Consider the following 22961-nt stretch of genomic DNA (forward strand, 5'->3'; position numbering starts at 1 on the left):
CTTCTGTGAGATACTGTATATACGAAGCGTTTATGGAAATAGAACTCTAAACTTTGAAGACATTTGTTATTGGAATTTTAGTCAGGATTTAATACTGAAACTGAACATTTGTGTTCAAATTGGGTTACTGTTGACATTTCTGTGGGATTCAATCATGCAGGACAGAGTTAGTGCACTAGATACAGCTTAGAAACCCTATCCCCTAAAAAAAAATCAAGAAAGAATTGGATAACCTTGATGGTCAGAATGGGGAGGAACTTAAACAGTAGCCAATTGCTGAATACAACTAACTTTCCCTGCATAAATACTGATGTAACATTTAGACTTGACTGACTTGTAGAAGTCACCAACTCTGAGTCATTTTGAACCAAATAAAGCATAAAGGTAAATGCTGAACCAAAATAGTTTACAGTGATGTATGTCTGTCAGCTCGACAGACCCACAGTGCATCTTTGCTGAATGACATGACTGAGGTATTCATCTAACCCCAGTATTTTTAAACCCCATGAGTCATTTCAGTGGCAATAGTTTTACCATACACCTGAGTACATTAGCATCAAAACAAAAACACGTGCCATGGCTCAGGAGAATTCAGTGTGAGTCTATGTTTCTATCCATGACTGACCCAGAGTAACTTCTTTGCATATTTAAATGCGACACAATCCTCCTGAGCTGATTTACATTCAACACAGAGCTGGCATTCATCATTGTCTTGTTGGATCGACTCAAAATGCAACACGGCGAGTCATCAGCAATAACATAAAGAAATTGCTTTCATTGTCCTAATATAAATTGGACAAATAGATGGCCAAGGCGAAGGCCGTCTTATTCGATGGTGTTAATGCCAAAGCTTTGAGCAGTATAAAATGCGGCCTAAAATTAATCAATTTCATTTGTAAAATAAAGCAATTTCCTATTGTTGCCAGTAATGATTTCCAGGGAGTGTACTGTACTTCAGCGTAGGCACAATTACTCTTACTGGCTTACTAGTTTGTTTGTACTAATTTTTAATGATTAACTAAAATTACACAAAAGAAAAGAAGAAAATGAAATAAAAGAAAGCTCAATAGTAGCTCAAAAGCTCAAACGAGGCATTGTGCTAGGGCAAATGGATTTAATAATTGGTTTATTTATACAATAGATGACAACAATTGGTGGGGGGCACAGTGGCTTAGTGCTTAGCACGTTTGCTTCACACCTCCAGGGTTGGGGGTCAATCCCCACCTCTGCCTTGTGTGTGTGGAGTTTGCATGTTCTCCCCATGCCTCGGGGGTTTCCTCCAGGTACTCTGGTTTCCTCCCCCGGTCCAAAGACATGTACAGTATGGTAGGTTGATTGGCATCTCTGGAAAATTGCCCGTAGTGTGTGAGTGTGTGAGTGAATGAGAGTGTGTGTGTGCCATGCGTTTGGTTGGCACTCTGTCCAGGGTGTATCCTGCTTTGATGCCCGATGACGCCTGAGACACAGGCTCCCCGTGACCTGGGTAGTTCGGATAAGCAGTAGAAACTGAATGAATGAATGAACAACAATTGGTCAGTGTTGTATGTCGATTAAAGTACAACGTTTTATGGTTTTGACACAGCATGTAACTAGTTAATGTATAGCAAATGTTTACATACTTTGTGAATCTTCTGAATCAGAAAGATAGAAACCAATCCAACCACAAGTCCTGAAGTAGTACAGCATGCATAAATTAATTTTTGGCTTTGAATTACCAAAGTCTTTGGATCCAGCATGATACTGATAAAGAGCTTACTGAAGAATTAACAAATGATTAAAAATGGTTGCAAATTTGCAGTGGTATAAAAAGTCAAATAATAAAACACCTCAGGATGCGTGGTAAATGGAAAATAATCAACTTTGTGGTGGTACCAGTAATGCTGCTTCATCACACTGGGCCACGTCGCACCAACAGACTGTTGATTATTTTCCTATAACAGCATGTCAGGTCATGTTTTATTTACATACTTACATACAGTATTTACATATTTAGTTGGTAATATCACATGTAATTTGATAATTTGAAGTTAGATACTAGTGGCTTTTATTCATCTTTTAAGACACATCAATGATTCTTTAAAAAGCAATGCTAGTGCACACAATATTTTTTTTCTATATTTTCTATTCTCCTTGTTTTTTTAATATACATTAGACCAGTTACATGCTGTAATCACACATTGCCTGCCTTCTCAGGCCAAAAGCACTAGCGTTTAATGATGTTGTGTCATGTCTTCATGACATTCTTGGGGCTCTGACACCAGTTTCCATGTACAGTCCTCTTGGGTTGCAGGTCAGCAGTGTACACTAAACCCCACGTGACACACCAAGACCGACTCAGATAGCATGCAACGATACTGTCGGCTATTTTTACTTCTTAGAAGAGATCGATTTCAGATCAAATCCAGAGCTACGCTCTCTGAATTGGAAAGTGTCGAGGCATACAGCAAATCAGGAAGGAAGTGACATTCTAGAATGTTCTTGAATAGAAGCTTGATTAAATTGCAATGCACGAGCTCCTGGCCTGAAGCCAAATACACGGTGTATATTACTTACAGTGTTTAAAATCCCTCTCTGCCAATTTGTTAATGTGTTAAGAAGGATTCAGATGAAGTGGAGCAGGACAACATGTAACCCGGGTTGTAATCTAGGCAGATCCCATGGTTTGATTACAAATCAAGATTACCCTACGGCACAGGATGTCATTTATTTGTAATCATATCAACTTAACACCATCCCTTGATGCGTCTTAAAGCATTTATAGTGGCATAATTATAAAGGCATATATTAGAAAATTATTCTGAAATATATACAAAATAAACAATTAATGCCAAGTATATACATCAGAATACATGTGTATAAAAGTGTTTGGGGTCAACCATACAGTGGGATGGGGAGTGTGGAAAAGAAATGAAGAGGCGAGTACAGGCAGGTTGGAGTGGGTGGAGAAAAGAGTCAGGAGTTTTGTGTGACAGAAGAGTGTCAGCAAGACTCAAAGAAAAGGTGAACAAGACAGAAGTAAGACCAGATATGCTGTATGGGTTACAGACTGTAGCAGTGATGAAAAGACATGAGGCAAAGATGGAGGTAGCAGAGATGAGGATGTTGAGGTTCTCTTTAGGAGTGACGAGGATGGACAGGATTAGGAACGAGCACATCAGAGGGACAGCTCAGGTTGGCTCAGGTTTTGGGGGCAAGGTCAGAGAGGATAGATTGAGATGGTTTGGACATGTACAGAGGAGAGAGATAGTTATATTGGTAGAAGGATGTTGGAGATGGAGCTGCCAGGTAAGAGGTCAAGAGGAAGGCAAAAGAGGAGATATAGGGATGTGTTAAATGAGGATATGAAGGTAACTGTTGTGAGAGTAGAAGATGCAGAGGATAGAGTTAGGTTGAAACAGATGATTTGATATGGAGACCCCTAACAGAAAAAGCCAAAAGAAGAAGAAGAATACTAAGTATATATATATATATACACTTTTTACACCTTTATACATTCATGCAGTTTTCCAGTCAGACATTTACAGTATGTGAAAGCAACACAATAAATCATGCAGTTACAAGTCAAAAACAGTTACTGTAAAGTTCGCAACAAACATAAAATTGGGCAAAAGCGTGGAACAGTTGTTGGTGCCAGATGGGCTGGTTTGAGTATTTTAGAAACTACTGATTTCCTGGGATTTTCACACACTAGAATTTCTCTAGAGTTTACACAGAATGGTAAAAAAAAATAAATACATTACGTGAGTGATTGTCCTGCTGCAGGAAATGTCTAATGCCTTGTTGTCTGAGAAATGTCACATTTCTAATGTAAATACTTCTGAGAACAAATAAATTCATCTGTATCCAGTTTATTAAATTCAGTTATTGTCTTTTTTAAAACTCACCTGCTCCTGAGCTTCAGCAAAACAAATGGCCTGGAAAATTTTCATGTAAAATTCACTGCTACAACCCGGAATCGATATTCCGGCATTCTGCCGAATCATTCTGTTCCCGTGGCAACAAAACAGCCCTGAACCATGATTTCTCCACCACATTTTCATGGTTTCAATGTAAAATTCTCCTTGCTATCAGGCTATTCTTGTTAGTTTCTGCCTGATGGTGAACCCTGGCATTAAAAAGTACAAACGTGACACACAGATCTTTGATCTCATCCTGGAGGTTGTGATCTACTGGAATATTATTCATTTTGCTTTTGGGGTGTTTTTGTTGGATGTCCACTCATGGTAAGAGAAAATACAGCATTCAATTCCTTTCGAACAGCTTACTCTACAATAACAGGCCATTAAATTGATAACTTGCTAAGTGCATGCCATTACATTAACGTTATTAAAGGCTTTCACCCATACAATGTTGAAGAGTAATTATATATGCACAAGGCATTTACAATATGATACTAGTGTGGTTGTATTTTTTATACATTACAATGGGCAGCATTTACCTATGTTATGAGAGCATTTACTCTTGTACCATTTACCGACTTGCTTGCGATTTCATCATTTTAAATGCTGTTTATTTTTAAGGTTCTATTAAATAACTCTTGAAAATAAACAAACAAAAAAATAAAACGTAATAAGCTTGGCAGTGGAAGACATTTTGAGCCAATCAACTGAGTGTTAAAAAAAAATCTTCCTGGGAAGTTCGATTTACAAACTGGGAAGTCGTAATTATGACATCAAGTGCATTCACGTCACTTTATTGGTTGGAGCAAGATGGAGATGTTCCATCACTTAATTGAGTACAAATTATTTTTGTTCTCTACTTTTAGAAAATAATGATCAAACATTGATCATTAGGTGTGGTTTGCTTTTTTTTTTTTGCATAATTGTACAATGCTATCATATTTTATACAGACAATTTGCTTGCTTATTGTAAATAAAAATACCTGATGAAGACATGTCACTGTTAAACCCCCCTAAGTGGTGTGGTGTTGGTGTATATTTTATTTTAATTATCTCTGTTTCTTTCTCCATTTTCCTTTGAAATGTTTCCGAGTCATGCAAGTTTCGCGGAACTCAAAGAAGATCATGAGTTTCCCACTTGTATTTACGACTTTGTGATGCCGTTCATGTGCTTTCAACTCGTAAATACATTCTTTATGACTTGATAATGCATCAGATGTCATTATAATCATACACTCAGAAAATTTGTGATAAAGACTGCGATTACGTGTACACATTTATCTGTCACACATATAGTTTAAGCAATGATCCACCCATGTAGCAGCAGGAACATGCAGATCATCACGCAGCTACAAGTCATGAGCTTCATTGAATGCTTACATCAAACATGGTAAAAAAAAGTGTTGTCACTTTGACACTGGTATGTTTGTTGGCGCCAGATGGGCAGTTTTGAGAATCTTTAGAAAATATTGATTTTCTAGTATCTCTTGGACTCGCATTCGTTCTCTAAATTATGCTTAGAATGCATGTGGAAATACATTGTTGATGAAAGATGTCAAAATAGAATGGTCAGACTAGACTGAGCCAAAAAGCATCTCAGAATACAAAACATGATAAACCTTGAGGTCTACAGCGGCTGAAAAACACATCAGCTACCACTCCTGTCAGCCAAGAACAGGGATCTGAGGCTACAGAATGGATCATTTCACAGTCAGTGGTTCATGCTAAACTCTTCAGTTCTACTAGCAGAATTTAAATGTAATATGTGATGTCTGCATAAGAGGAAAAGCAAATATTTGAAGATGAATGCCCATCTGTAAGGATGCACAGCTGTGGTTTACCTGCCTGATCCACTGGAGACTCTAAATATCCACCATGTGGCTGGATTGCAACTGCTAAACTTCAATGTTAATCAAATTTAATTGGTGTCATGGGTACCCTCAACTTGCAGCCACAGTGTATTTATTTTTTTCTCCTCTACACAGTTATCTTATAAAAGACTACAGAGTTAAATAAATTTATTTGTTCTCTCAGCCCAGGTTAATGAATACAGTAGGTGTATTGATACTAATAACTGTGTCACTTTTATGAACATTATTGATAACTGCTATAAATTGAATACTATTTTCCCTGTATTTCAGTGTAGGCTATGCTCAGAATTGTGTATTTCCTTATTTTATATTACCTCACATACTTTTGAAGCCAACATTCATACCTATCGGCACTATCAGATTATGGTCAAATCAAGTAAAAATAATCCACACATGAAAAAAGTTAGTATTTTGTGATAATAAGGCAGCTAATCATAAAATAAATCTTATTGGCCAACTTAATACCGAGCTAATTATTAAATATTGTCACAGAGCAATGGTATTGTTAATAAACTTCTGCTAAGAAAAACATGCGTAAATTAATTGATGAATTTATCTTCAGTAACTTCTTAATGTTGGTCATTGTAGATCTGAAGGATAACCCATAAAACTGAACCTGAAGGAGGATTACACCCTGGATGTGAAGCTACACACATTCACATAGTGGCAATTCGGGGTAGTCAAAACATTTTTTTTTAGAAAGTGGCTTAATGAAAAAGTATAATTATTTATATGGCTTCATCAGAAACAGAGATAGAGAGATCAGGACTGTTAATAAGTAAATTATTATCAGCATAAACCAGATTATCAGCATTAATGTGGATACATTTCATATATTTTTGTACCCTGAGGTTGAGGTTTCAGTAAAGATTTTGTTAAATCAATGATTTAATCATTGGGGGAATGATTCAGTGATAGACATCAATTGAACTGGGATGTAGATTTATTTATTTTTTTTAAATTTATTAATTTATTTATTGTATTTATTTTCAAAATTAGGTCCAAATTTTGAATTCGCTCAAAAACATGCTCTGGAGAGGAGCATGGCTTTGTTCCATGAGACACGTTAACCCAGCAAAAAGGACAAGCTTCAGTGTACATATTCTGTGTTATGTAATATCTCTATGGGGAATATCAGACTTCAAATCAAAATGAAATTATCTCTTATTTGGCAGGAAAATACAGATTATTCTACCTTTTGTTCAAGAGTTTTTGCTGAGTATTCCTTGCAAAATCCCCATGACCAGAACCTTCTATTATGTCACACTTGTCCTCTTTGATATTCCTTTTTCGTTAAGTTAATAAAAATCTCAAATGCTTTGATTTTGTGTATTTTTCAAACTCTTACTGTAAGTAAGAGAGCACTGATGTATACGCTAGCTGATTTCCAAACGTATTTCTAATATTCAACTCATTTCTATTTTCACTGCGATCATTTTAGTTGGTGTGGAGTAGCATTGATGCTATGGATGAAGACTCGATATTCTTAAAATTTAAGTCTTAAAATTATATCTATCTTGTGAAAATGTTTCAGTACGACAGCTTCCACAAATATCTGTGTATTTCATGTCAGGACAGGGAATTGTATGTTTTGCTAATTAACTAGAGGAATATTGAAGCTTACATATGTACCTACATTATGATTCAATGGCTAGGTAAAAATCCCCCTAGCTGTCTTCACCTTGTCACTGAACCACACATTAGTGTGAAAATACATTATACGGACCCTGGTCTTTTATGATAATCTCTACTATTCAGGGAAGTTGTTACACTAGATTTGAAGCATGACTAGGAGGATATGTGTTATTCAGTTATAAGAGCATTAGCAAGATCAGGCACTGATGCCAGATGAAAAGGTCTGGCACATGGTTACCATTACAGATGTACAGTATATAATATATACGTGTGTGTGTGTGTGTGTGTGCGTGTGTGCGTGTGTGTGTGTGTGTGTGGAGAGAGAGAGAGAGAGAGAGAGAGAGAGAGAGAGAGAGAGAGAGAGAGAGAGAGAGAGAGAGAGAGAATGCAAGAATGTGTGTGTAATGAAAATGGTACTATTCTGTTAGAATAGTATGACTATTCTGTTCTGTCATTTTTTCTTTCCATCTTTTTAATAGCAAAATGTTTTTCAGTCTATTGTCAGTCCATAAACAAATTCAATTAAAACCCACAAACCAAGCATTAAATCCCACAAACATTTTAAGTAAATTGCTGAAAAATATTTTATAGCTGCTAAGATTTAATAATCAAAAAATTAGGTAACTAGTCTAATTCACAAATGAGTATTATTCATTCAAACAACTATCTTTACATTATGAGGTATTTTATCAACCAAGTTTATTGTGTAGATGTAACACAATATCAAATTTAAGGCCTGAAATAATCACAAATGAAAACATTTATAGTCTGCAAATAAAACTGAAAAGGACACTATATTGATGTCAACAGATATTTTGATTAAAAGAACTGATGAAGTGAATTGATGATAATAGAAAACTGATGAAGTGAAATGAATCTACATTTGGAATCTTACCTCCGAATGAAGGTTTTAGAGGTGAGACATGTGTCTACTTAACTGACTCAGAGTACAGGCTGTGTAGTAAAGATCAAATAATAAATTTCCTCATTGTAAATCTATTTTAAGTTCCCCAGTTATAAAATATCATCTTAACCAATGCCTTAGCATGGTGTATTTTATTTCCAATTTTATGTATTGTGCACTCAGTTATTCTATTCACAATGCATAAATAAATAACAAATTAGTTCATGTTCAGAATCCTACAGTAAATGACAGATTTTCTTTCTCTGCTGGTGCGCACAAGAGCCATGCTGATAAGGGTAATATTTAATTTACTGTATACTGTACTTGTGTATTCAGATTGTGTAGTCCATCAAGCATTCCTGATTAAAATATTTTACGATGAATACGTAAATTTCAGTAATATATAGTCCAAATAAAAACTCCTCTTGTTGTTATTTACAGTATTTCTGTTTTTTATTTATTTATTTATTTATTTTTTTTTTTTGATAATTTAATGTCTTTAAACCACATTTAAACTGTGGTATATAAAACCAACATTTTGTATAGTAAATTATCTGTCTGAGTAACGTATTACTGTATATAATTCACATACCCATAGAGTCTGCAAGAACTAATTTGAAATGTGGACTACAGACAAGACACTTTGCCAGCATATTTATCATGTTTATACAAGTTGATAGTTTGTTTAGAGATCAGCTAAATTTCAGAAGATTAGATTGAAAGTGTGCATCTCATCTAACAAGATCTTTGAGCCTTGCCTTCTATAAATAATTCTTAGCAAATGGTACTGTAGCAACAGTTGAGATCAGGTTTAGTTGAAGCCACGTAGTGCTTTGGGGTCACGCAAATGAGGATGGGGTTCCCTTTTGAGTCTGGTTTCTCTTAAGGTTTTTTCCTCTTCCATCTAAGGAAGTTTTTCCTTGCCACAGTCATCTCAGTCACCTCAGGCTTCATTGTGGATAAATACAAACACATTTTTACTAAATTATCTTGAATTTTAGTGTTATATCAATCTAATCAATCTCATATAATTATTTTTTTTTTGTATTATGTTTCTGTTATGCTTATGTTCTGTAAAGCTGCTTTGAGACAATTTCCACTATACAAATAAATTAGAATTGAATTGAAATAAATACATTAGAATTTAATTGAATCATGTACCCCCAACTCCCCCCCCCCACCTTTTTTTTAAAGCATTGTGGCTAACACACATTCATTTCTGTATTCATTGCACTGGATAAGTATATGGTTAAGCATAATATGACATGCAGATCACACACATGTTATGTATGAGTGTATCCTATGTATGAATGTATCCTATGAGTTTTTTTTATTATTATTGTATACTTTCTAAAAATATTTGGATTTCAGCTGGCATCAGAATTTCTGCTGATGTATTATGTAACACTTAAAATGTCACCCATGTGAAGTTTAGCTCTGCATGCACTGCAAATTATGGAAGACATATAATATTTTTTAGTGTCTGCAGCTCAATACCTTGGTTTCAAAAAACTGCACTTATTATTCTTGTGAAATTTATTCAATGTGCCTTAATTATGGTAGTATCTGATGTAAAAGCTTTGATTACTATGACAACCTGCTTGACATGACCTCACTGCGTTCTGGTATAAAATAGGATCACGGTCTCCAAATGAGTTAGGGTTAATTACATTTTAATAATAATGTTTACCAGGTCTAACCTATAGTTTGCCAGGTCTAACCTATATTTAAATATTCCAAAAGTCAAGCTTATATATTTAAAATTACACTGTAAATAATGTTTGGCAAAAATCTTTCACAACCCCATCCACATCTCCAACACTCCCACATGAACTCACGACCCTGAGGTTGAGAGTTTATGGTTTAAATACACTGCTGACAGTTTGTAGATATTATGGTGATTATTTCAAGTGTCCACATTGTACTATTCAAATAATAGTGTTGCTAAATTAAACATCCCTCTATGAATGCTATTTTTTAACCTATAGTTTCAATACACATATTCATTAACAAGTACATTTTAACACATTCATGCAAATCCGATGCCATTGCCATCTTTATATTGCATAGAAAAAACACTGTTATTACTACAATCAGTGAAAGTAAAAGTCAAAGTAAATGAGTAAATGTTTCAGCTCAAAAAAAAAAAAAAAACACAGCATGACACATATGATTCCCCGTGCAGATGTCCTTTGATACCTGTTAGTACCCAGCAGTTTCTTAAGTTGTACTTATTAGGATAGGAAGTAGAACTTTCACATTGCAACTGAATGTACGATTTAGTACATATCGCACTGAATACTCTTTTTATAGAATCATGTAAAAACAAAAAGATAGGAGGGGGATCAATTAAAAAAAATTCTAATCCTAATATTAGAGCTTATGGACTAAAATTCTGCTCTGTATATGTCAAAGCTTATTCGGTTGCAGGGTAGGAAAATAATTTACTCGTGTTGTCTAGCAACAGACATGTGGTAGGACAGAGAAATCTCAGATTTAGCATTCAGATACTTTCCTCTACAGCATATTTACACAATGATCTCCAGGATGATTCACAACCTGCATGACAAAAAAGTTAATCTAGACGAAGAGTTAACATAGAAGTTATATAATGAAGCTAATATAGAAGAAGAAGAAGAAGAAGAAGAAGAAGAAGAAGAAGAAATTCAATAAGTGATATTTGAGCTCATATTATATTCATATGCTGTTAGTAAGGCTTGGTGAAATTTGGGTAATTCTTGGTTCACACTCCCATGCAGAACATTTTTAAGCGTGTTTATATTGTTTGTATGTATGAACATGAACTTTTCTCAGTTGAAACAACTAGGTTGAAATTAGCAGTCTGAGATTGTACATTCTGGTCCATAGGTATTTGAACATAATTTAGGTCTTTACACAACCACAAATGGATTTAAAACTAAGCGTGATTGAAGATGTGATTGATGTGTAGACTTTCAGTTTTAATTCAAGGAGATTAACAACATTATTATATATTTATTTCTTTTTATCTCTCTTCTGTTTTTATAATTAAGTAAAGCTGCTTTGAGACTTTGGGAAATTGTTAAACGCACTATACAAATAAATTGAATTGAATCGGATTGAATTGAAAAAAAACATTATATAGGGCCTCTATTTTCAGTCTCAAAGATAATTGAAAAAGTAAAACAACTCGGAATATGAGGGATATTTTTAATACTTGGATGAATTTCTTGAGTTCTTGAAGCCAAGGACATCACTGCTGAGTTTTCTTCCTTAAGATGCTTTGCCAGACATTTACTGTAGCCACCTTAAATTGCTGCTTTCTTCTGGGACTTTCTACCTTCAGGTGTGTGTTTTAAGTGAAAAGCATGCTCACTTGTGAAAATGCCCAATGCATCTGCAATACAAACAACTGTAAATGGTAAACAATAAATGTATGTTGACCCTGTTATTGAATTCTCAAATCCGATTGGTTGAGTAGATCCGATCTGGTCTTAGCTGTATTTAAAATAAATTAGACAATAGAAATATATTAATGTGCTTTTGGTTGATAATGCCTCTTCACATGGGACTCATCAAACCAAGCCTGATTATTTTCCAATAAAATAAATACATCATTGTATTTATATTCTTATTTATTCAGTTGGATCTGACCAACAAAATGTATATGCCAGATGGAATTTTTTTTTAATTCAACAGACATAGTTCAAAAGGATATATAACATCATAAAGCATTTAAAACTGAAGTCAGAGAAACCATGTGAGCTCTGACCGTTATCAAGCAATAATTATATCCTCACATATACTGTATCAAAGGAATTGATTAAAGGGGTTGAATCTCCTAAGTTCTACCGGATAATAAGTCTGGTAGATTATTATTCAAGTGCACAGACTCTGCTGCTCTACTTAGGTGAGAGTTTGTTCACTAGAATCACACTACTCTATAATTTTATTGGCAGGTGAGATATTATTCTCCTGAGATGAGGGAGCTATGCTGATTAGATGTGTGGATATCATACTGCAGAGGTAATAGAATTGTGTGCCAGTTAGATAAATAAATAAATAAATAAATAAATAAATAAATAAATAAATAAATAAATAAATAGCATTAGTATAAGTGCCTACTTCCTGGCAAGATGACTGCTGAAAGAACAGGGTTCAGCTTCACAATATTTCCCATGTCAAAGTGTACACTCTTATGTTTCATAGTGGACTATATTTGGAATTGCTGTTTATACTGTGTGTCTTTTTTGCAGTATGGAGTGAGACATTGTACCTCTCTAATTGCCTTACTGCCAGTCAGCTAAAAGCACACTGAGACTCTTATTTACGGCAGTGTCTGGCAGTGGTCCACCACGTTTGCATGCATAACAGAAATAGGAGGACATGTGGGTGTAATCCCCAGCCTGCAGGAGTACTGCCTGCTAAAGCAGAGAGAGTAAAAAAAAAGAATGGAGAGATAGAGAGAGCATTTCAGAGCTACTAAGTAGGCAAATGGAATCTTCTGATAACTGGGTGCTTGAAATATCTCCTGTGGAGTTAATAAATTTGAGCTCTAAGGGATCCTAGACAAAACACAGGAGCTGTAGTCATTACAACGTGTTTGATGAGTCTCTTTATTTTGGCTGAGCCAAGATTTTTAGTAAATTTTCATAACAGAACTAAGGTAAACAGTTAGCAGTGAGCTGACATAAAGCTTGACTTTACACAGCAAAACATAGGAGAACAGAGTATATAATAGACTGTTTTTTATGAAAATCTTTTGTTTAATTGATTCACTGGCATGAATCTTGAATCATGAATATACTTATGCCTTTGGATATAGTCGTTTGGTAATGACACCCACAGAGTTCAGTTATATTAAAAAAAGGGAATAATATATATATATATATATATATATATATATATATATATATATATATATATATATATATATATTATACACATAAAACTCTTTAAAGGAGAATTACGGCTCAGTGTCGACACAATGCCAACTGCTTTCAGAGTAGCTGCGCTTAAAATATATTTTATGGAGTTAATCAATTTTAGTGTTATAAGAGTTTAAGCAAAGCCCGGGTGCAATAGTCATTAGGATGTACTCAGTGAGTCTCTTTTTGGCTAGTAATAAGCAGTAAAGTTTAATAGCATAGAAAATCAGGAAAAGCAGATACATCAGATGTGAGACAAACCTGTAAGCAGGTTACTGGCCAGTTGAGGCCTGTTTTCTCATTATTTCATAAAAAATTAACAAGATAATAGTCTTTTGCATCAACATCTCTATGAACCGCCTAGTGAGAGTTCAGACTTTTATCTCCTTAATTTGTTGTCAAAACTAATGAGGAAACAGGTTACACCTGACTTATCAGTCAATTCTCCAATTACTATTGAGCTTGTAAAAACAGCAGGACTAACTATGTAAGGAACTACATAGAAACTGCTCTAATCCCTAAACGGTTAATGCAATAATTTCCAGATTGTCAAAATTGTGTCATTGTCCTTATATTGATGGGGACAACTATATAATATACATAAGCACTAAGTTAGTCCAAATTGTGGTACAAAATGGTCCAGTTATATTGGGATAGTATTAAAATACAAATTGAGAAACAAAAACAAGATATTATAAATATATGAAACAAACCACTTGTGTATTTATATATTATTTCCTTTTAGCTTGATTTAGATTGTAAACATTGCAAATGTGGGAAATGTATCATGTATTTATTTGATTAATGCCAAGAACATGGAGAGATGGTGAAAAATCAAAAACTGTCACAATATATCTTAATTTATTCTACAAACAAGACAAAACAAGACTAATTTCTGTATGAAACACAGACACAAACAGTAATCAGAGGAAGTGTTCATGGCAGAGCTGAAATAAATGGAAACCCAGAAAGAGGCAGTGTTTCCCATTACTCTAATAGATGCTTCCTTGACTCTGCTGTCTTATGTCTTTCAGCTTGTAACCCAGAAATCAATGAAAATCTGTCCACATTAAGGATGTATCAATTCTTTAAATGCACTCAGAATGAGTGGAAAATCATGGAAAAGAGTAGCGATGAGGTGTCCAGAGTAAGGGTACACACACATCCTAACTGTGTGTAATGGACTATAAGCTTAAAGTATCGAAGCTTTACGTATCTCTCTCAAAATAGAATGGTAAACACAGTGTATAGGCGTTTGTGTAGATTTGATGCCAGAATTTTCATTGAGTAAGCGCATATAATCGATAAATATGTCAATGTCAAGACACAGATAAACCTATTCTTTTAGCATGTATGCTGAATGAATGATTGATTAGAAGTATTTATGAGTACATACTATATATTTATTAGCCAGTAATGGTTAATACTCATGCTTGGCATTTTTTAATTTAAAAAATGTTGACTACAACATGATAAAGACAGCTACGTGGTATTTCCAACATGTCCTGAATGCACTGCAAGCAGTCCGATTTCTGTATGTAAATTACAGTGGTGTCTTAAATTAATGTGGTCTGAGTCTTATATGAGTAAGCTCAGATCAGAAAAGCATCGGACTTCGGCATGCCGAACTTAATAATTTCCATTGCATGATTATACGGAATATCACAGCATAATTATTGTCCAATTATTTTTTAAATCTAAGCGCTCCAAGTTAGAACCATCATGAATAAATTCTAAAATCTTTCTAATATGTTTCCCAGAGGAGGGAATTAAAACAGAAGGAAGACAATTATTTACTCAGAACAGTTTGATGTGATTTTTTCTTTTTCTTTTCAGCATTAAAAAGAATTTTACCTGGTAAGATTTTATTTGACAATTTGACTTGTCAATTACTCCATAAACACAGAGTAAAATCAAACAGATTAGACAGGTACAGGAAAAAATACCAAAAATTATACAGAAATTAAAATGTGTATTGTATATATTAGGGATTACAAATACTAGTCGATATGTCAACTAATACATTAACTAATTGCTGCCGCAGGGATCTCTACTTAGATGCGAGGCACTAAAAAGTGCAAGATTGGTGATGTCAGTGGGTCTCTAGCTTGATGAATCTATTGCAAGTAAGGGATATGAAATGAGATAATAACTATTTTTACCAATACACTCACATTACTTTCCACCAACGAACTGGAAATAAACTTATTACACATTTTCAATCAGTATAAACAAAGTATTTATTTAATAAGTTTTATAAGTTGAGAAAGCATCGACCATTTAATTTGAAGATTTAGATTAGGGTTATTTTTTTGGCCTCTGGTAAAAAAGTTAAGTTTAGGGACCATAGAAATTACGGTTGTATGTTCCATTTTGTTTATCATTTTAGACATGCAAGGTACACATGAGCAGTATGTAAGAATAGTGTAAATGTGACAATGTGCAAAATTGTATGATTATAGGACTGACGAATTTGCATTACTATGTTGGATCCAGTATAGTATTCCATTCCCTTATTAGATCTCATACAAAATTTATATGACACATGGTAGACTAGATACACTTGAAATCATAAGATAATAAAAATCATTAACATCCCCAATAGCCTAACCTTAATTCCCAGAAAGTCTCATAAAAAGTCATGCTGTGTCTTGTGTGGTAGTGGGCTTCACTAAGGCCACTATTCTCCCAAAGCTTTTTCAGTGACTTGCCTGTGTGAGTAAATAAATGCCCCCTCTTTCCCGCTCAGTGATCAGTGATTACACACGTTTTGCTGACTGCACTTCTGGAGAGCAGATATTCCTGCTGGGGATTTTGAATGCCATACATTCTGCAGATGACATTTTCAATGAATATATATTGTCACTCTCTAGATTTTAACATCAATTGTAACCTTACCCGTGGTCAAGTGGCAGTCTCGTCAATCATTTGATCCCTTACCACCTGCTGAGGATTGAGACAGACCTGCCATTCTGAGACGGCACAACACTTTAGCAGCATTAACTGCTAGCAGCCATCTCTGTAAACAGACAGGTATATCAGGTATATCCACATTGGACATACAATACAATGATAATGCTACCAGAACATGCAGTCATTTTTAGTTAGTCATGACAAGTGTTTTATTTAGAAAATTATTTTTAAATGTTTAGATGAAGGAAACTAGATAGATTTCCCTAAAGTTCCGTTTATCTGTGATATGAAAGATGAAAATAAACCCTACTTGATTGGCCAAAACATTAATACAGCCTCCAGCATTTGTTTATGGTATTTATCTATTGAGTTATTTTAATCCTAATTATTGGTGCAGAAAATGCCCATGGAAACGAATGTAGCAAATAACTAACTATGGTATGAACCTGATTGTATTTAATGAATACCCCTGTGATGTAGTCCTACTGTTTATCCTTTCTCTTGAGAAATATATACCTTGAAAAAATCTTACACCTGTAGTTTCTCTTTAAAGAAATCTTTACAATGGTTTTATTTTTTCATTCATTCATTCATTTTCTACCACTTGTCTGAACTACCTCAGGCCACGGGGAGCCTGTGCCTGTCTCAGGCGTCTTCAGGCATCAAGGCAGGATACACCCTGGACGGAGTGCCAACCCATCGCAGGGCACACACACTCTCATTCACTCACGCAATCACACACAATTTTTCAGAGATGCCAATCAACCTACCATGCATGTCTTTGGACCGGGGGAGGAAACCAGAGTACCCAGAGGAAACCCCTGAGGCACTGGGAGAACACGCAAACTTTACACACACAAGGCGGAGGTGGGAATCAAACCCCCAACCCTGGAGCTGGAGCAGAAATGAACCTCAGTCCTGTCTTAAAGAAAGTTCTGCTCTTCCTCTTGAGTATTTTTCCTCAGGCATCAGCAGGTGCTGATCATTTTACTTATAAAATTATTATACTTTTTTTTTATAATAAACTCTAGATAACTGAAGTAGCTAAACAAGGTCACTGTCAATGCACGATAAGAAATAAAGAAATAAAGAAGTGCTTAAAAATAACTGAAGCTAGGTACAGCCATGAAGGTAACTCAGAATGCAAGAGCTTGTATGCTTCCAAGGTTAAACTAAGCCATGTGAAAGAATACATCCAGTGCTGGTCTCATGAAAAGGGTCAAGAAAAACAGAGTGTGAAGCAGCAAACAAAATTACAACATTATGCTTTATGGCCTATGGTTCAATAAATCTGTGTTGCTAAAGGTAGACTTGAGAGGGAGAGGTTTCTATAGTCTAACATAATATAGATGCAATATATATATATAAGATATATATATATATATATATATATATATATATATATCTTACAACAAAATAGTGGGGAGTCATTTATTTTCCATATTTTAAATTCAGTGATATCAGCAAGTGACACATGAGGACAGTAAAATAAGCCTAAACAATCAGATCAAATGATTTTTTGGACCAACAAAGTGGCACAAGTGGATTGACATTTCTTCAATTCCTCGCTCACAGATTAAGTTCTTCACTGCAATTGGTTTGCATTTTCTTTCTGAATAATAATCATAAAAGAAAAACCTATAACAATGATACATTATGAAGAAAAATAAGGCTTGGAAGTAGGTAGGAGATCATTGTTGTTTCTCTTAAGTGAACCTAGATACATTTAGCTTGGATGCTAAACTGCTAAAACAAATCTTAGCATGTTACATGTTAATCATGTGATTTCACACTAATTATAATTAGTTAGATTAGGAAGCGATTGTATAGATAGCTACTACAATTTCTCAGAAAATCAGAAATAAATACAACTCCATCTCAAGGCCTTGTAGTTTACAGCTAGCTACATGGAAGTCCAGACAACACCACAGCATGTATTGTTTAAGCTATTGATTTAATATAAAAATTCATTCACCTCACACTGCTTTACCTTATATTAACAATCAGTGTTCACTTCCTATTAAACACTAATAACAAGATGGTCATGGATCACAGACCTCACAGATGATACACTGCACTTCTCCCAAAGACAGTGGAATTTACAGGGTTTTTCACTTTAGTATTAATATCAAAACCTTGGTGTTATTTTTTTAACACAATAGATACAAAACTCACAACCTGTGATCAAAATTGAAAGAAAAAAGACAGTAAGACAAAGAAAGAAAGAAAGAAAGAAAGAAAGAAAGAAAGAAAGAAAGAAAGAAAGACAGACTGCAGGGAGGAAAGATATCATCACATTTCCTCAAGAGAGCTTACATATCTCAAGCTGCCATCTTTCCATTCAGTTTAATATGTTGCTCTAGTGAGGTGCTGTGAACTCAAATGCCTGTGTGGGAAAATTCAAGCCCTTCTCTGAAGATTAAGTGTATTAGTATTCGTTGCATCAGAAGGAGCTGAAGGGCAGGAGGCCACAGATGGCCGAGTTTAAATGCCAGGGGCCGCAGTAATAAAGCCATAATGGACAACATCTGTACCTGGAGAGCTAATCTGGTCAGACAAAAGCAGCGTCTTATTTTAACTTTGCTGACATACTTGAACATATAATTACTAAAGTACACAAATAACTGAACAATGGGCGTTTGTCGTTTTTTGTTTTGTTTTCTAAATCCAGCACATTAACATAAATCAAAACCTGTGAGGTTAAAAGTCAATCTGTATGTACAAAAGACCATCTGTAAAATGTGTTAGTTGGCAAAATCCATCCTTCTCATATGTTGTCCGCATGCTTGTCAATACCTTTCTCCACAAGACCCATTACCGATGAAGCCAATAATATTAATGACAGTAAATGTACTCTACTTAGAATATGAGGTATACTTTTTCTCTAGCTAGAAGGGTGCATAATACATCTAGTTAAGACTAGAGATGAAGACTAAAGGTAAACTAGGACTGTGTTTCTGTGAGACACAACAAAGAAATTTAAAGAAGTGAGATATTTTGTCTTCCCTTGGAGGCGAGCTAGTGGCCTGAATCAGCATGAAGCTTATGGGATAACACAAAGAATAAAATTTATTACCATAAATATGTGCCATACAGTATATTTATTTCCTTAGTAACTGCTGGGTCAGAGTTGTGGCAGTTTAAATGATACTATTAGTCTGGATATATGTTTCAATTTCAATGGTCAGGGCAAGAATTGACAGACGATTTGTACACTGTTTCAAATGTCATCTTCAAAAATAAGAAAAAAGGCAAGCATCTTTATATATACACCCTCAATCAGGCCTTTGACGTAGATTGGTAACTCCTGAGTAGTCAGTTGATAGGCACTTACAGTAATAAACTCTGAAAGTATGAGGGAAATGATCTCATCTGATATGACAAAAAAATGAACTTTTTGACCTGAGACCCAAGCTCACATCTGGCACAAACAGGTACTGTTATTATCTGGCATATCACTCTATGGTGAAGTATAGTAGTGCTGGCATCTTGCTACACAGGTGGTTCTGAGAATCAGAGACAGAAAGACAGGTTAGAATTGACCCGCAGACAAATAGAGAGATGTGTTTGACATACAAACAACTAGAATACAAACAACAGCAGACAGGTGTGAAGATTCACTTCAGAATTCAGTAAAGTCAAAACAGTCAATAATTCGAAAATCAACTATCATGGTTGAGTTATTACAACAACAAAAAAAAATCATCATTTTATCTCTATATTCATTTGTTGATCATTACATCACTTCACTGGAAGATAATCTTCAGCTAGCCTCTACATAAGACTTTTTTGAGATGTGTTGAGATGTGACTTATTCAAGAATTTTCAAGTACTCTTCTGACAATCCAACTCCCACCTTGTTGTTTGTTATTACTGAGTTCTTAGCTCTTAACACTGCACAGTTGACCTACCCCTTTACTTAAGCACATACTTATCTGACATATTTTTAAATTTATCACAAGTACTTCTCAAGAAGAACACCAGCATGTGAACCTCCACCACTACAGTATTTATTTATTTATTTATTTATTTATTTATTTTGTGCTCTGCTGTGCTTGCCTCATTTCATTCTCTGGTTATTGCTGTCATGCGTTATATGAATTTCACACACTTAATGGCCAGGCCACTTTCTTCCATTGCTACATGGTCCATTTCTGATGTTTACATGCCAATTGTAAGTGTTCAGAAGTTACACAATCACATACAAGCAGGTTTTGATGCACTGTCTGACACCATCTTATGATATACAGCATTAACATTGTGCTACAGTATATAATAGCTCTTCTATCGGATTAAAGTACTTGTGAACCCATGACCCTGTCTTCTGGTTCATGGGTTGTCCGTCCTTGGACAACTTTTGGTAGCATTCTGCTACACACCACAACTGTTGCTTACTGGGTACACTCTGGTAAAGTATATTATTTTTAGAAAAAATAATAAAGCCTTAATTTTTATTTATCAATTATTGTCTGTTTGCCAGAATTCAGTTAACATCCAAAGGTTTTTCCCAGACGCACAGACGTCAATCCTAACTAGCGCTCTCCTTAGCACTCTGCTTAGTAATAATAAACTCCACTTGACAAATGTTAATTAATGTGACACGCCACTTCAATAAATACGCAATTAAATCTCACTAAAATTCACATGGATATGGATGCAACAATCCAGCACAATCAACCTTTAACCTGATTATTATCCAAGAAACACATTGCATTAATAGGCAAAAAATCCAAGAACAAAATTCATCTTTTATACAGTTTAATACAGATCAGGTGGTAATAAATCTCTCAAAATCAACAATATTATATTGTGTAAATTGCTGGCACGATCCAAATGAAAGTAAGTTTCAGTTCCAGGTTGGAAAATGTAGAAAAGTCAGTCACTTTCATACCTACATATGTAACTGTCTACATATGTATCTCTTATACTTTAACCCTTATCATTATACATTCAAAAATATTTATTAATCTAAGAAAATTTAGGAGGCTGTTACTTAAGCAGAACCTTCCGAAGATCACCGGAGTTTATTAAATTCAAATGTTAACTGTATCAGGACAAAAACATTAGTGATCATTTAAAAAAAATGTATAGAATAGCACATCAGTATGCAATTCAACACACATAAAGCTAGTTTGTTTATTCAATCAATCAATCAATCAATCAAATTTTATTTATAGAGCACCTTACAACAGCCAAAAGGAGCACAAGGTGCTTTCCAGTAAAACAACAATAAAAAACAAAATAAATAGAATCAATAAGAACACAATGAAACATAAAATAGCAGTTGAAACCGGGTCTACGTGTTAAAAGCTTGTATGAATAAATATGTCTTCAACTGCGATTTAAAACTGCAAGATTCCACTGCAAGCACATTGTCCCATGGTGCTACAGTGCCCTTCCTATTTTTACGCTGTTAGTGAACCACGCTGACACGTCACATATATATCTGAGGAGCACAAAATGACTAAAGGATACACTTGGTGGCTATCTTGTATATGCAGATTTATAGTTAACAGCAAGTATAAATCAACCTATATAATTTTAAGAGACAGAAAAAAAGGCTGGTGTGGTTACAGCTGTTAGTTTACAGCTGATATAACGTAAGTGGATTTTGTGCACCGTTAAATGCTACTATAAATGGATTCAACATACAATGTGTCATTCTTTGACTGAAAAATTGTTGTAGTACAATTAATCATTTCCATCTGCATTTTCAGTACATGCTGTTACCACTGTCAGAGTGGTACAATTATGCTTGTTTATTAGATCTATCAACTGTGCAGGGAGTACAGAAAACCCATGAATGTGCAGAGGATGGGAAATTCAGGTTCACAAAAACTTGAAAAAAGAAGCAGGACATACAGAGAGTTTACATAATAACGATTCAAAATCCGTTACACTGGCTATTTCTAACAGACATAGCGGAGTCATATATAGTATATCTTCCAAAGCCATCTCAGATATCTGGGAGTAAGTATGTGATTATTGATGCTTATTAGTTGTAGATTTTATAATGCAGCTGCAACAGCAACAAATGATGACAGGAACCTTGTGAGAACGGTGAAGAAAACCTCAAAACAACAGTCAGAGACATCACCAGCAAACTCAATAGTTGATCAAATCAAATCATCAGCATATGTTTTTAATTAGATTATCTTCTATTCATTAATTCAACATGCGCTTTTAAGCCTAAACCATCTACTCAGAATTCTTCTCAGGGGTTTAAATGAGTTCATCTCTATCACACATGAAAAATTACAACACAGTAAAACATTCAGAACAGAAGAAAAAATAAGACCTCAGCCTCCTGCTGGTGCCTGAGGAAAAATACTTAAGAGGAAGAGCAGAACTTTCTTTAAAAAAAAAAAAATAAATAAATAAATAATAAATCACAGTAAAGAAAATATATAAAGATTTCTTTAAAGAGAAACTACAGGTGTAGGATATGTCAAGCTGTATATTTTTCAAGAGAAAGGATAAACAGTAGGACTACATCACAGGGGTATTTATTTAAATACAATCAGGTTCAAACCATACTTAGTTATTTGCTACATTCTTTTCCATGGGCATTTTCTGCACCGATGATCAGGATTCACATAACTTAACAGATAAATAAATTAATCAAATGCTAGAGGCTGTATAAATATATCTATCTATTATATATATATATATATATATATATATATATATATATATATATATATATATATATATATATATATATATATATATATATATATATGCAAATGCTGGAGGCTGTTTTGGCAAATCAAGTAGGGTTTATTTTCATCCCTCATATCACATGGAACGTTAGGGATATGGTTGTTGGTGG

General features: G+C 34.6%; 2 long non-coding RNA genes across 2 annotated transcripts; one reads left to right on the plus strand and one right to left on the minus strand.

Annotated features, from left to right (window-relative positions):
• Nucleotides 1-1449: 1449 nt before the first annotated feature.
• Nucleotides 1450-3994, minus strand: LOC113647680. Its single transcript, XR_003441723.2, has 3 exons — nucleotides 3885-3994; nucleotides 3741-3784; nucleotides 1450-1506 (listed from the first exon to the last, which is right to left on the minus strand). It is a non-coding gene; the product is annotated as an uncharacterized LOC113647680 (long non-coding RNA).
• Nucleotides 3995-4017: 23 nt separating this feature from the next.
• LOC113647679 lies at nucleotides 4018-16812 on the plus strand. The gene is made up of 3 exons (XR_003441721.2): nucleotides 4018-4223; nucleotides 16090-16258; nucleotides 16752-16812. It is a non-coding gene; the product is annotated as an uncharacterized LOC113647679 (long non-coding RNA).
• The last annotated feature ends 6149 nt before the right edge of the window (nucleotides 16813-22961 follow it).

This window comes from Tachysurus fulvidraco, chromosome 17 (assembly GCF_022655615.1).
Source record: "Tachysurus fulvidraco isolate hzauxx_2018 chromosome 17, HZAU_PFXX_2.0, whole genome shotgun sequence".
Lineage (NCBI taxonomy): Eukaryota > Metazoa > Chordata > Actinopteri > Siluriformes > Bagridae > Tachysurus > Tachysurus fulvidraco.